A 16,256-nucleotide genomic window follows, 5' to 3' on the forward strand; every position below is an offset into this window, starting at 1 on the left:
AAAAAATTGTGTGGGTTTCACCTCTCTTTCATATACTGAAGTTCAACATTAAAAAAATTTTTGAGGTGGTTTCTTCTGTCAAAGAATGCATGAAATCCACTATACCATGGACACAATTGGCTCCAATTAGCTATGCCTACTCTTTGTCAACTGCAATTAATTCCTCTCTCCTCAGGACTTCTTACTGAAGTCATCCCTAGTCACTCTTCTTTCGAACCCATTTAGCATTTTATTTTTATTATTTTATTATTTTTATTATTTAGAGACAAGGTCTTGCCCTGTTGCCCAGGCTGAAGTGCAGTGGCATAATCGTAGCTCACTGTAACCTTCAAATCCTAGACACAAGCAATCTTTTTACCTCAGCCCCCCAAGTAGCTAGGACTATAGGTGTGTGCTAACCTTACCTGGCTAATTTTTAGATGGGGTCTCATTTTGTTGCCCGGGCTCAAACTCCCAGGCTCAATTGATCCTTCTGCTTTAACCTTTTGAGTAGCTAGGACTACAGGCACATGCCACTGGAACTGCGACTTCTTTCTGATTATTATTTTTTCTTGACTTAACTCACATTTAAGGTCTTTTCATTTATCCTTTAAATGTGATGATCTCTGTACTAGGAAACAAGTAGTCCCTTTCTGCACAGCATGCAAGTTCCCCATTCTCATTCCCTCTCCTCTCCTGCAATCCCTTTCATCCTTATATTTATTTTAATTTTTGTAGAGACAGGGTCTCACTATGTTACCTAGGCTAGTCTTGAACTCCTGTCCTCAAGCGATCTTCCTGCTTTGGTCTCCCACAGTGCTGGGACTGCAGGTGTGAGCCACTACATCCGGCCCTTTCCTTTTCTATTTTATCCCTAAAACCCAACCTCTTACTGTCAACAGCCAATTCTGACTAATCTTGTTTATTATCTGGGCCTCCTATTGTCTATATTTATTCCATTAAAAAGATCTGAGCCCATACCTTACTAAATCTGGTTCGTAAATAACTAAAATTATGCTTGCCTTTGGCAACTGTATAAAGACTCCAAGGCCCATTTAATTAGCAGAAAACAGAGATTACAGCTACATGCTCCTTCAGCTACACCAGCTCTGTGTATAACTCAGCCTTTCTGACAGTCCATACCTTGCTTTGTGATTTGGGGGAGCTTCATGTTTGCTATCCTACCACCTACCTATTCCTATTTTCAGTATCAGCTTTTCCTGAGAAGGGAAAAGGTATAAATATTGATTTCAAAGTCAGGCATATGTTTGAATGGCAGAGACTCAGAAGCTGTATAATCTTTCCAAAACTCTTAATTTATAAAATGAGCATACTAATACCTATTTCATTAAATGAGACAATGCAAAACATCTAGACTCTAGATCAATATTTGACACATAATAAATATTAAGCATTATTTACTTTGTACAAAGGAAAACATGAATTGACAAGGAAAAGTAAGGCCAGGCGCGGTGGCTCATGCCTGTAATCCCAGCACTTTGGGAGGCCAAGGTGGACCGATCACTTGAGGTCAGGAGTTCAAGACCAGCCTAGCCAACATGGTGAAACCCTATCTCTACCAAAAATATTAAAAATTAGCTGGGTGTTCTGGTGTGTGCCTGTAATCCCAGCTACTTGGGAGGCTGAGCCAGGAGAATCACTTGAATCTGGGAGGCAGAGGTTGCAGTGAACTGAGATGGTGCCACAGCACTCCAGCCTGGGCAACAAGAGTGAAACTCCATCTCAAAAAAAAAAAAGAAAGAAAGAAAGAAAAGGAAAAGTGAGACAGAAAAACAACTTAGCTTCTGCAAAGTCTATTCAGAAAAATGTATCTATGTCACTATAATATTAATAAAAGTATTTTCTCAAAGAATGGTTTTTCTTAAGAAATTAGTAAAATATTGTTATTGATTGATTGAGACAGGTCTTGCATAATTTATTTATAGAGACAGGTCTAGCTGTATTGCCCAGGCTGGAGTGCAGGAAGTGCAGTGGCCCATCGCAGCTCACTACAACCTCCAGCACCAGGGCTCAAACAATTCTCTCGCCTCAGCCTCCCAAGTAGCTAGAACTACAGGCATGTGCCATCACGCCTGGCTAATTTTTCCATTTCTGTTAAGACAGAGTCTTGTTATGTTGTCCAGGCTGGTCTTGAATTCCAGTCCTCAAGCTACCCTCCTGCCTCAGCCTCCCAAAAGTGCTGGGATTACAGGTGTGAGCCACCACACCAGGTCAGAAGTTAGTGCAATATTAATTAGCATTTCAATTTAACCATAAGGCCTAAATTGTAACATTACATGTTTCTATTATATTGTATAGAATTCAAATCTAATTTTCTGCCTCTAATCCTAGCACTTTGCAAGGCTGAGGTGGGAAGATTGCGTGAGGCCAGGAGTTTGAGACCAGCCTGGGCAACATAGGAAGACCTCATCTCTAATGGAAAAAAACATCTAATTTTCATTTAGTCATAAAATGTAGTCTAAATATTGTTGAGACTTACCTAATGCAGGCCTTACTCTACTGTAGTCACCATTTATTTCCTAACTGAAACAAGACTGGGAAGGAGGTGTACATAAATAAAACCAAAGAAATGCCCCAACCCTACTCTGCTTTCATTCTGCCTACTCTAGGTCTTTTCTAAAATAATGATATATTTTGAATAGTAATACAAGAACATGATATCAAATTTTTAAAATATAGTAAAATGCAACTCATTTTCTCTTCAGAGAGTCTATCTGTACACAAATTTTTATCTTCATGGTCAAGCAAATACAAACATAAATATACTGGCACACTCCTGTATACCCACAGAATGCACCATTTTTAAATGAATAGATTCATGTGTTATTGAGTACTTAATATATATACACCTGTTACCATGGAGATGGAGGTAAAATATAGAGAAAACCTAATTCCTCTTTTCAAGAAGCTCAAAGCTTAAAGAGAACCAAAATTCTAAACTGTACTTTTTTATTTCTTTTTTTTGAGACATGGTCTCACTCTGTCACCCAGGCTAGAGCACAGTGGTGCAATCACGGCTCACTGCAGCTTCAACCTTCTGGGCTCAAGCAATCCTCCCACCTCAAGGCTCCTGAGTAACTCGGACCACAGGCATGCACCACCATGCCCAACTAATTTTTGGTGGGCGGGCGTAAGAGAAGACAGAGATGGGGTCTCCCTATGTTGCCTAGGCTGGTCTCAAACTCCTGCGCTCAGGTGATCCTCCTGCCTCAGCCTCCCAAAGTGCTAAGATTACAGGCATGAGCCACAGCACCCTGCCTAAAATCTCCTTAAAAATAAAAATTGATAATAATTTTGGATCACTCAAAGTAGGTGAGTAGCCACTTACCTATGCTTTCTTAAATACATTATCTATCTCTTCCCCCTCTTTTCCTCTCTGCAGGTTCTAGTTGTACTTTAAAGTCTCTGATGCTTAAAATGAAAAATTCTAGGATTCAAACAGATTTGCTAGCCACTATGAAATGGCCCCACCTTGTGTGCCTGAACAAAGAGAGTAAAAACAATGCTCCTGGGCATCCTGGAATAGAAGAGGTATTTCAAATTGGAGGGAAAAGCAAATCTAGTCTTCTGTCCTTCTTCTAAAGCAATCACCTCCATTCAGTTCAACCCAACACTTAACACCTATGCAAACCACTGGGACAAATTCTATCAAAAAGCCATCTCTATTTCAGTCCTCATTATCTTCTCCCTCCTGGGCTCTTAGAAAATCTGTGGTCTAGTTGGGTGCGGTGGCTCACGCCTGTAATCCCGCCACTTTGGGAGTCTGAGGCGGGCAGATCACGAGGTCAGGAGTTTGAGACCAGCCTGACCAACATGGTGAAACCCCACCTCTACTAACAACACAAAAATTAGCCAGGCGTGGTGGCACACGCCTGTAATCCCAGCTACTCAGGAGGCCAAGGCAGGAGAATTGTTTGAACCAGGAGGCAGAGGTTGCAGTGAGCCAAGATCACGCCATTGCACTCCAGCCTGGGCAACAGAGCAAGACTCCGTCTCAAAACAAACAAACACCAATCTATGGCCTATACCATACAAATTGCTCTTAATCAGAGTATTCTTTGTATTGTTTGCAAAGAATTCCTGTGCCACTGGAAAACAAGTTTAAAGGTAATCGAATCTTTCTAACTCCCCAAAAGAATAGGTTAATGCTTAGTGATGAATAGTCCATCAAACTATACTTATTGAGCATCTCCCATTTGTCACCACTGAATTTGCAGAAGTAGAATTTAAAAAGTAAAGGTTTTAATAACCAAAATGTCCTGTATGTCAAGCCCTGTCCTCTTGGTTTCTCTCTCTTTAATTAATTAATTTTTTCTTTTTTAAAAAATAGAGATCGGGTCTTGCTCTGTCACCCACGCTGGTCTTGAACACCTGGCCTCAAACAATCCTCCTGCCTCAGCCTCCCAAATTGCTAGGACTACAGGCATGAACCACTACACCTGTCCTTGTTCCTCTCAACACACTTGAATTGATCAGACCTCAGCATTCAAACTGTCAAAATCCATTTCCAAACTTCAAAGAATTTGTCAACAGTAGCACACTTCTCCCCAAAGATGCCCTTATACAATAAGCTTCCCCATGACCAGATGTAGAGACACAATGATTCCCATAATTTCGGAGGCAGCATTCACATCACATCTGCAAAGAACAAACAGCAGCTCTTGAATCCGAGAGAGCTATAAACTGAATGCAGTTGCTTGGTTTCCAACTAGCAAGAACTCAGAAGCTGAAATAATCCAAATGACTGGTATAGTTAAACAGTGTAACAAATGCAATGGAATCTTTAAGCTATACATTTTCCAGACCTTGATAGGGACCTGAGAAGTAACCTCTCTGCTTAGAGAGCCCTTAAAAAACCCTGCTTTCATTTTATGTTTCATGGGGGTTAATTTTTCTTTCTACCACTACATAGATTTCTTATTGCAGTGCAAAAGAGCCAAGGCAATCACCAGCTTCAGGGAGAATTTAAAAGGATAAAAATTAAACTCTGCTACTGGATGATTCTCTTTATAATACTGAAGCCACAATACATTACAAAATAGTACAAAGAAAGCATACTCTGATGTTTTGCATCCCTTTCACTCCACCCACCCATCACCTCCACCAAACAAACAAACAAACAAAAAATTTAAAACAGGTTGAGCCACACACAGTATGTTTGACTTGAAAGTTTTGATGACACAGCAGCTTACTCTTGCAAATTACTGGCAAGTATAGAAGCTTAACAGTGACTTAAAATATAGTTATAGGAAAAATAGACTAAGGGTAGAAAGGCAGGGAAGCAGGAAAACCCAAGCACCTTTTTAAAAAGACAACAAATGTATTCAGGTACAAGATCTGCATCAGAAACAGTTTTCTTTCTTTTTCTTTGGTAAATGTAAAGACTTACCTTGAAAAGATTTTCCCAATCCCTGGCCCAGCTTCCACCCATGTTTCTGGAGTAAGCAGTGTCCAATATTATCCTGACAGACAAAACAGAGAGACAAACCAAAAATATTCCAATAGTATATTCTTCCCTGCCTAGTGACATTTAAACAGATGATGAGCAAGAGATAATTCTACGCATGCAAAAAGGTGCTAAAAATAGGGTAAATGTGCCAAATAAGAGGGACACTAATGTAAAAAGAAAAGCTGGCTAGTATTTTACATGGGAAGAACATATAGGATAAAGGTACTTTCTGATGGTATACTGGGCAACTTTTGCACATAACATTTTAAAATGGAGAAAAAGGGGAAAGGGAAAAGGGGAAGAATACATTTATGAAGTTTTAAAATAACACTAAAAAGCATAAAACAGGCCAGGCGTGGTGGCTTACACCTGTAATCTCAGCACTTTGGGAGGCCAAGGTGGGCAGATCACCTGAGGTCAGGAGTTCAAGACCAGCCTGACCAACATGGTGAAACCCCGTCTCTACAAAAATACAAAAATTAGCCGAGCATGATGGCGGGTACCTATAATCCCAGCTACTCAGGAGGCTGAGGCACAAGAATTGCTGGAACCCCAGAGGCGGAGGTTGCAGTGAGCTGAGATCCTGCCATTGCACTCCAGTCTGGGCGACACAGCACTGTCTCACATTAAAAAAAACCAGAAAATCAAAGTACGTATACAGTCATATCTACCACCTACACGGCACCACTTTAAGATTCTATTTTAAAGAAAATATACATTGTGTTTAGTTGTTTTATGTGTCAGGCTTTCATGATACAAAGTAAGTTGTAAGTGTAAGACTGTCCCACCACTAGAAATGAAAAAACAATCGGAGCAAAATCCAGGCTAGACTTGATTGGTTTAAAAAAAAAAGTGTGTCTCTCTCTATATATAGTATGTATATATATACACACACACACATATATATATAACATATATATATATTTATATAATGCCAGCTACTTGGGAGGCTGAGAAGGAGAATTGCTTGGCCCTGGGGGGCAGAGGTTGCAATGAGGCAAGATGTCACCACTGTACTCCAGCCTGGGCAACAGAGCGAGACTCCCTCTCCATAAATTAATAAATAGAGTCATTAGTGCATGTAGGGGGGAGAAACCAACACACATAATGTCTCATCTTCCCAGGAGCACACTGGAAAAGGTATTTCAATGTAAACTACATGAAAAAAATGCTAAAAACAACAATTAAACGTCAGCTTTTGTTTAAGGGGTCAAGGTATCGGAAACATCTGCAGTCCTTTGTCCAATTCTTTGCTTTTTACAGTTATTGTGAAGTACCAAGACAAGGCTAAAATAAGCACTAACCATGTCAGAAAAAAATGGTGCTATACATTCAAAGGAAAAGATTGAAAATTTCTAAACACAAAATATTCTATATGTATTAAAATGTAATTTATAGTATTAATCTAGAAATGATTAAAAGTCTCAATATAAGTAATGTTAGCAGAAAACAAAGGTAAACCATTTGAAAATAATCTCATATTTCCTGAAATCAAATTATAAAGCTGATTAAACCACAAATTTCTGCATTAAAACCAAATATTGCACATTAAATTGTTTGTCTTACATCTCCATATTCAATGCTAAAATATTCTTTGGAGTCACTGAGGAAAGAAAACATTGTTTTACTGTTATCTTCTCTAACTAGAAGTTAGAAGGAGATTAAGCCTTTCACTTGCTCAGTTTAGTTTTGTTTTTAAAGGACAATTTCCTTCTTTAACTTTATTATAGCATACAACCTGGAGAACTGGGCTAAGCAGCTGACTATTTCATTGATGGGGGAAAATCAGGACACCTTTTTTTTTTCTTTTTTTTTGATACAGGGTGTTGCTCTATTGCCCGAGCCTGGTGTACAGTGGTACAATTATAGCTAACTGCAGCCTTGACCTTCTGGGCTCAAGCAATCCTCCCACCTCAGCCGCATGAGTAGCTGGGATTATAGGCACACACAGCCTTCGCTGGCTACTTTTTAAATTTTTGTAGAGATGAGGTTTCATTATGTTGCCCAGGATGATCTAGAACTCCTGGGCTCAAGCAATTCTCCCTCCTCAGCCTCCCAAAGTGCTGGGATTACAGGGATGAGCCCAGGATACTTTTAAAAACACAGAAACTGGAGGCAAACTATAATGAAAAATTTGTTTCTAAAACAAAACATATATTGTTTTAAATATACACACACACACACACACACACACATAAAATCATTATGGTGCACGAAAGTTTGCTGCAAGTTATTTTTGCTACATATGAACTGAAAGAATTAGAAACACTACTGATCCCAAGCACTGACTTCCATATTACTACACATCACAAAAACTTAATATAACACTACTGCTGCTGCGGCTTCTTCCCTTCTTACCTCCCAAATGAACTGCCAGGAAAAGCATTCCCTTACCCCAGTGCTCAGCGTCTATTTACAACTTTCTTACCCCTGCAAAAAGAAAAGATTAAAAGTCTCAATATAAGTATTGTTTGCAGAAAACAAAGGTAAACAGGCCCTTATTTTACTACTATGAAAACAAAGTTACCTGTGCAGAAAATCCTTATTTCATATCATAATTCCTACAACTGAATAATTCTAGAAGGCACAAGGATAGCAGAATGACTCTAAGAGTATATGGTTGACTAAATTATTGTTTAATCTCTCACTATTTTTTTTTTTTTTTTTTTTGAGACTGAGTCTCGCTCTATCACCCAGGCTGGAGTGCAGTGACTCACTGCAAACTCCACCTCCCGGGTTCACGCCATTCTCCTGCCTCAGCCTCCCAAGTAGCTGGGATTACAGGCGCCCACCACTATGCCCAGCTAATTTTTGTCTTTTTATTAGAGAAGACATTTCACCAAGTTGGCCAGGCTGGTCTCGAAATCCTGACCTCAACTGATCCGTCCGCCTCGGCCTCCCAAAGTGCTGGTATTATGGGCGTGAGCCACCCGCCTGGCCTTGTTTAAATCTCTTAATAGACCCATGTTGTAACTATATTTGGCACCAAGATTTAGGTATTAAACAATGCTGACAAAAATTGTTCCCTCCCTCCCATTTTGTTGTTGTTGTTATGTTTTGTTTTGTTTTTTAAGAAAACTCAATCTTTGGCTAAGTGGAGATGAGACATTATGCTGACTGTGTTATATTATGAACGCACTAAAATAAACATACAGATGAAGCAGTATGCTATTTCCAAAAGCAGTCCAAGTGGAGTGAGAGCATTTCCATACAAACCTGGCTTTCAAAATTGGGCTGTCAAAAGAACAGTTAAATGTAACACAAAGTAAGAAACTGTCCAATCCAGTTGATTGATGGTCTTTTTGTTTTTATCTTGTTTTCAATTCACTGCTTGCAAGTAATGTATGTATTAAAGAAGAGTGAAAGCATAAGTAAATTCACGAGTCAAGGCCAGCTGAGAGATTCAAGGAGAAACATGTTGTTACTGACAACAGTGAAAGGAAAAGCAAATTTTAAAGGGAGAAGGAGAATAAAGAAATAAATAAGGTTATACACATTAGCGTCATTTAAAACCACTCAAGAGGATGGCTGTCATCTTCTCAGAAAAAAAAAATGGTAGTGGCATTTCTCTTCAAAAACTTTAGGTTAAAACTGTTATTTAATTAAATCTACTTTCTCAGGGACTATAATAAAATATTTAACAGGCCACTCTAAGTCTTTCCAATCATAACAAAGGCAACAGAAACAATAGACACTTCTCCCAGAATCCCCTCCCCTCGTCAACCTCCTAGGGCAAGTGGATTACCAACACAGAAAACCTGGACTTTTCTTATCATTTCAAAACTACCTGCTTTCGGAGGAAAAGAGGCAGCTCTGTGACTCTGCAGGAAGGGCTAGTATTTAGTATAGTCTCCTTTCCCACCAATAAAAGAAAAAAGGTTGGCCGGGCACGGTGGCTCATGCCTGTAATCCCAGCACTTTGGGAGGGTGAGGCGGGCGGATCACGAGGTCAGGAGATCAAGACCATCCTGGCTACCACGGTGAAACCCCGTCTCTACTAAAAATACAAAAAATTAGCTGGGATAAGTGGCGGGCGCCTGTAGTCCCAGCTACTCGGGAGGCTGAGCTAGGAGAATGGCGTGAACACGGGAGGCGGAGCTTGCAGTGAGCCGAGATAGGGGCAATGCACTCCAGCCTGGGCTACAGAGCAAGACTCCGTCTCAAAAAAAAAGAAAGAAAGAAAAGAAAAAGAGAAGAAAAAAGGTTTTATAAACACTTGTCAAAAGTCCAATAGGCTTAAGGTAAGGTTTTATAAACATTCATCAAAAATCCAATAGGCTTAAGGATGATGGGTAACACAAGGAGGCACATCAAAATAACTTATAACAATAAGTAAAAACAAACCAGACTTGTTTACCTCTGAAATGATCAAAACTTTCTCTGAGAAAGAACAAGAAACTCAATAACCAGTCTGTGAGAAACAAGCAATCTATTCTCTCTGCTTAGTACCGTGATTTATTCAATTATTTCCATGGATGCGTTTTTTTGTTTGTTTGTTTGTTTTGTTTTTTTGTTTTTTTTTGGTTTTTTTTTGGTGAGATAGAGTCTCCCTGTCACCCAGGCTGGAGTGCAGTGGTGCAATCTCAGCTTACTGCAACCTCCGCCTCTTGAGTAGCTGTGACTAGAGGCATGTGCCATCATGCCCAGCCGATCTTTTTTTTTGTATTTTCAGTACAGAGGGGGTTTTCCCCATGTTGGCCAGGCTGGTCTTGAACTCCTGACCTCAAGTGATCCGCCTGCTCAGCCTCCCAAAGTGTTGGGATTACAGGCCTAAGCCACCACGACTAGTCCATGGATGCTACTTTTTTATTTTTATTTTTTGAGATGGAGTCTCGTTCTGTTGCCCAGGCTGGAGTGCAGTGGTGTGATCTCAGCTCACTGCAGCCTCTGCCTCCCGAGTTCAAGCGATTCTCCTGCCTCAGCCTCCTGAGACCCTGGGATTACAGGCACATGCCACCACGCCTGCCTAATTTTTGTATTTTTAGTAGAGACAGGGTTTCACCATGTTGGTCAGTCTGGTCTTGAACTCCTGACCTAGTGATCCACCTGCCTCAGCCTCCCAAAGTACTGGGATTACAGGCCTGAGCTACTGCGCCCAGCCCATGGATGCTATTTATAGCACTAAGTTGGTACAAGTAGCTTATGGCTCAGACATGTAATCTAGACAGAACAAGGGCAATGAATACTAAATTTCTTTCTTTTTTTTTTTTTTTTTTTTGAGACAGGGTCTTGCTCTGTCACCCAGGCCGGGGTGCAGCAGCATGGTCACACAGCTCCTGCATCCTTGACTTGCCATGCTCCCATGCCCAACTAATTTATTTCTAAAGTAGTAATTATTTTGAAAAAAATTTTTTAAAAGTAACTCTTTACTTAATTTTAGTTACTGTAATAATGACTAAAAATCTTTTGGCTTTTTTAAAATAAAATACGTAATTTGGGGTTTAATTATAATCTCATAGAACCAAAAATAAATTATAGAAACTTTTTAAAAACTGTCGGCCGGACGCGGTGGCTCACACCTGTAATCCCTGCACTTTGGGAGGCTGAGGTAGGCGATCACCTGAGGTCAGGAGTTCGAGACCAGCCTGGCCAACATATAGTGAAACCCCGTCTCTACTAAAAATACAAAAATTAGCTGGGCATAGTGGTGCACGCCTGTAGTCCCAGCTACATGGGAAGCTGAGGCAGGAGAATCGCTTGAACCCAGAAGAAAGAGGTTGCAGTGAGCTGAAATCATGCCACTGCACTCTAGCCTGGGCAACAGAGCAAGACTCTGTCTCTCAAAAGAAGCACACACACATACACACACAACTCGTGGTTTACAACTAACAAAGATGCATTATACAAGTAGGCTGCTTATAATTTTTTTTTCTTCTCAAGAGTCAACTTGATATAATTTAAATGTACATGGAAGAATTGCAAAGGAATCCTAACTTTTAATTAATAAGGCAACTGAATTTTGACAAAGGGTAATACGCAAAAAGCTGGTTTTCTACATAATTCAGAGTTCTCACAAACCACCTATTTGTTTTCTCTCTCTGCTCAAGACCCCAAACTGGTGGCTGTGTGGCTTGTTCTTTGGTTGGAAATGAAGTTCTTCTAATTGGGAAGCTGAGGCATGAGAATCGCTTGAACCTGGGAAGTGGAGGTTGCAGTGAGCTGAGATTGCACCACTGCACTCCAGCCTAAGCAACAGATTGACACTCTGGCTCAAGAAAAAAAAAAAAAAGTTTTAAAAAAAAAAAGAACAGTATTTAAAATTTTACTCCCAAATGATCAGGCAACAAAAATAAGATCCCTCTTATCTTGTGTGTCCTACTTCTTTTTCTTGTCTTACATATTTGTTTATTCTCCCAGATCCTGTGTCCTACTTCTATCTAATACAACATAGTCTATGAAGCTCCTCCTCCTCCTTCCTAAACTGCCACATCACAAATAATGCATATATTTATGTGTTTCAGAAGTACATTTTCATTAGAAGTATAATTATTAATATACATTTCTGAACATCCATTTATTTATTTAAAAAATTAAATATCCAGCCTGAGTACTAGATACTATTTGCTATTTTAAGTGGAGAAAGTAGCACTATTTAATAAATAAGGCATATATCAATTCTCCTATTCATTGAGATTATTCAACAATGATTACTCAATTAGACTGCCTCTGATAGTGTTCTCCCTATGATATGTGATAGAAAAAAATCCTGGACATTGTGAGAGGTAAAACAGCATTAGCCTCACATGCCACAGGAATAAATTTTCCAAAAATCTTTCAGTGTAGCCCTCTAAGAAGGCTTAAAAATGTTAAATATCATTTAATTTAGTGGTTTAAAAAAATCTTTGTTGAGTAATGATGAATACTAGGTTGCAAATTTCATCTAATTAAATTTCCTGCTACTGTTGAGTACCCACAGAATTATAGCTTGTGTAAGAATATTAACCAACCATGCATCTTGTAGAATATGGTACTGGGGAGTTGATTCTGATAGCTCTGTTTTTAAACTTTGACCCCCCTAAGTTTTAAAATTAAAATGGAAAAATTATTTTTCAAATACAAAATACGGATCTAGCCTACAGATTCATTATTGTGACAATCCCCAAAATAATAAAGAACAAGACACAAACCAGTGATTTTTACCTTAGCAAAGTGAGCTTGGCATTTTATCCTTATGTCAAAACACAAGACTAGGCTTTCAGTGAAACAGCTGATGAGAATTCTCCCTTTGCAGCATTATTACATGTGCCGTCAATTATCGCCATGCCTGAGTCTAGCATCATGCCAGCACATTAAGACAGAAGGTACTCTATGCAGTTTTCACTGGACCAGAAGGACAGAAATAAGAAAGGGAGGTGGAGTCCAGGTGCGGTGGCTCACGCCTGTAATCCTAGCACTTTGGGAGGTCCAGGCAGGGGGATCGCCCAAGCTCAAGAGTTCGAAACCACCCTGGCCAACATGGTGAAACCTCATCTCTACCAAAAATACAAAAATTATCCAGGGCATGGTGGTGGGTGCCTGTAATCCCAGGTACTCGGGAGGCTGAGGCAGGAGAATCGCTTGAACTCAGGAGGCGGAAGTTGCAGTGAGCCAGGATCACGCTACTGGGTGACAGAGCAAACACTCTGTCTCAAAAAAAAAAAAAAAAAAAAAAAAGGAGAGTAGCAGATGGAGAGAAAGAAGAGAAGAAATTTTAAAAAGGCAGACCGTGCAAAACAAACCAGATCATGGCTGTTTAGCTAGTATGGGCCAACGGCTGTGGAAGAAAAATGTCGTACACCTCAAGTTGTGTAAATTTCTATAAACATCTAAATACACAAACACACACAACACCAACCTAATTAGGAACATTAATATATGTTGATCCTTTACTATGTTACAGTTTTGAAAATAAAAGCTAAGTTAAACTATCTGCACTCTCTAAATTGCCGTCTTATTTTCCTAAGAAACTAGTGTTTCTTAAGGGGAAGAGGGCTTGTCATGATGGTTATAAAGATTGAGATTCCCTCTTTGACTTTTTCTCCCCACTAAAGTTTTACCAATAACTCACTGAAACCCTTATTGAATATGCACACTTAAGCACAAATAGTAAAGGCTGACAATAATGGCAAGTTCATTTTAACAATGGACTGTTATTTAAAAATAATGTGTTTTTCAAAATAAAAATAATGTTCAAATATTTAGATTTTTTTTTTTTTTTTTTTTGAGACAGTTTTGTTCTTGTTGCCCAGGTTGGAGTGCAATGGTGTGGTCTCTGCTCACTGCAACCTCCGGCTCCTGGGTTCAAGGAATTCTCCTGCCTCAGCCTCCCAAGTAGCTGGGATTACAGGCGCCCACCACCATGCCCAGCTAATTTTTTTGTATTTTTGGTAGAGACGAGGTTTCACCATGTTGGCCAGGCTGGTCTTGAACTCCTGACCTCAGGTGATCCACCCACCTCAGCCTCCCAAAGTGTTGGGATTACAGATGTGAGCCATCGCACCCAGCCGAAGTTTTGTTTTGTTTTTAAACTAAGAGCCAGGTAAATAAATCTCCTTGTTCTATTGCTTGATATCATCAGTGCCTAAAACTAAGCAGCGTGAAAAGATAGAAATAATCAACTTTTGACAAATACTAGACATTTCTTAAGCTACAGAGACCAAACTTGCCATATTTCACAAGAGTCTGGTAAATAAAACATATTACTCCTTAACTGTTTTTTTTTTTTTTTAGACAGAGATTCGCTCTGTCGCCCAGGCTGGAGTGCAGTGGTACGATCTCGATCTCAGCTAACTGCAACCTCCACCTTTCGGGTTCAAGTAATTCTGGTTCCTCAGCCTCCCAAGTAGCTAGGATTACAGGCATGCGCCACCATGCCCAGCTAATTTTTGCTATTTTTGTAGAGATGGGGTTCACCATGTTGGCCAGGCTGCTCTCAAATTCCCGACCTTAGGTGATCCGCCCACCTCAACCCCCCAAAGTGCTGCAATACGGGTGTGAGCTGCTGCGCCGAACCCTTAACTGTCTCTAATAGAACTTTAAAAATTGTGTTTCCATATTCTACTTATGTAGGAACATTTTATACACAATTATATTGCCCAGAAAATGTGAATCTATAAAGGATCAAAATATATTTTACTTCTTTTTTTTTTTTTTTTTTTTTTTTTTTGAGACGGAGTCTTGCTCTGTCGCCCAGGCTGGAGTGCAGTGGCTGGAGCTCAGCTCACTGCAAGCTCCGCCTCCCAGGTTCACGCCATTCTCCTACCTCAGCCTCCCGAGTAGCTGGGACTACAGGCACCTGCCACCTCGCCCGGCTAGTTTTTTGTATTTTTTTTAGTAGAGACGGGGTTTCACCGTGTTAGCCAGGATGGTCTCGATCTCCTGACCTCGTGATCCACCCGTCTCGGCCTCCCAAAGTGCTGGGATCACAGGCTTGAGCCACCGTGCCCCGCTACTTCTTTATTCAATTCACAAAATGCTAAACTTTAACTTGCTACCTTCAACAAAATATTAGTATGGGCCAAAAAGATATTTTTCCCCCATCAAAATTCTAATGTGTTCCTAGATTGTTTTGGACTGATTTCCCAACATATTAAATATTAGATTACATCCCAAACTCTATCTGGTTACTGTGTGGCATGCAAGAAAACAACTCTAAACTGTATTAGTTATTAACAAGTTTAACCTGATTCACATTAAGTGTCACATGAACACTACCCACCTAACTGGTTAAGACCCAAAATTAAGCAACGATCATCTTATGGATTCCGTAGGCTTATCAAGTGATGCTTGTTCAATTTCCAAGTGTCCCTCTTCATATTGATCAAAGTGATTACCCTGAAAAAAGATGATCACAGCTATTTTTCAAGAGCAATAAATGTCAAATTTATTAAAAGCCTAACCAAACTAAGGGTTATTTTTAAGTTTGTTTTTTGTTTTTGTTTTAACCTAAAAGGAGACTGCAATCATTCCTTTTCAGTAGACAATCAAAACCACACCACAAATTCCAACTTTTAAAAATTTATAAAAACGTATCAGGGCCGGGCACAGTGGCTCATACCTGCAATCCAGCACTTTGGGAGGCCGAGGCAGGAAGATCACAGGAACCCAAGAATTCAAAACCAGCCTGGGCAACACAGTGAAACCCTGTTTCTGAAAAAAAAAAAAAAAAAAAAAAAAAAAAAAAAAAAAAAAAAAAAAAATTTAATTAGCCACACATGGTGGTGTGAACCTGTAGTCCCCGCTGTTCAGGAGGCTGAGGTGGGAGGATCACTTGAGCCCAGGAGGTCGAGGCTGCAATGAGCTGTCATCAAGTCACTGCACTCCAAGCCTGGGTGACAGAATGAGACCCTATTTCAAACAAAACAAAACTTATTAGGAATCTAGGCCTAGTAATCTGAACTTTTCTTCTCCTAACAAGTGTTGAAATTGTAAACTAAAACACTATCAACCATTTCGGACACCAAATGTCTTAGACTGATGACATTAGGAAGACTACGGACTCTTACGAACTGAGGCAGAGCGCACCGGTCCCCCAGAGCCCTCCAGGCTCCTCTGGCCCAGGCCGGCAGGTGAGCTGGGGACTCCAGGACAGGCCGCGCCCTCCGCCCTGCACACACCTGGGGCCCCGCTGTGGCTGCCCCCTGGCCAGGCCCAGGCCTTGAAGCTTCCCCACCCTACCTCGATGACTGACGGCGGCCTCGGCCTCTCTCAGCCGGGACGAAACCCCACCAAGCGGGGCCTTTGGATGGCGGCGGGAGTGGCGGGCCTGGAAGCCTGGAGGCTGCCCGAAAGAACACCAATCAGCAGAGGACCTGAGGGTGCAGAGGGC

At 40.4% G+C, this 16,256-nt stretch overlaps 1 long non-coding RNA gene across 1 annotated transcript in view; it reads right to left on the bottom strand.

Annotated features, from left to right (window-relative positions):
* Positions 1 to 15,547, bottom strand: part of LOC111520769 — a 16,372-nt gene extending 825 nt beyond the window's left edge. Inside the window, exons 1-4 of the long non-coding RNA XR_002724757.1 lie at positions 15,486 to 15,547; positions 15,147 to 15,262; positions 7,808 to 7,879; positions 5,390 to 5,462 (exon numbers count right to left, since the gene is read on the bottom strand). This is a non-coding gene — a long non-coding RNA (uncharacterized LOC111520769). The remainder of the gene's footprint in view (positions 1 to 5,389; positions 5,463 to 7,807; positions 7,880 to 15,146; positions 15,263 to 15,485) is intronic.
* Positions 15,548 to 16,256: the final 709 nt, after the last annotated feature.

The sequence above is a fragment of the Piliocolobus tephrosceles genome, chromosome 16, assembly GCF_002776525.5.
Source record: "Piliocolobus tephrosceles isolate RC106 chromosome 16, ASM277652v3, whole genome shotgun sequence".
Taxonomy (NCBI): domain Eukaryota; kingdom Metazoa; phylum Chordata; class Mammalia; order Primates; family Cercopithecidae; genus Piliocolobus; species Piliocolobus tephrosceles.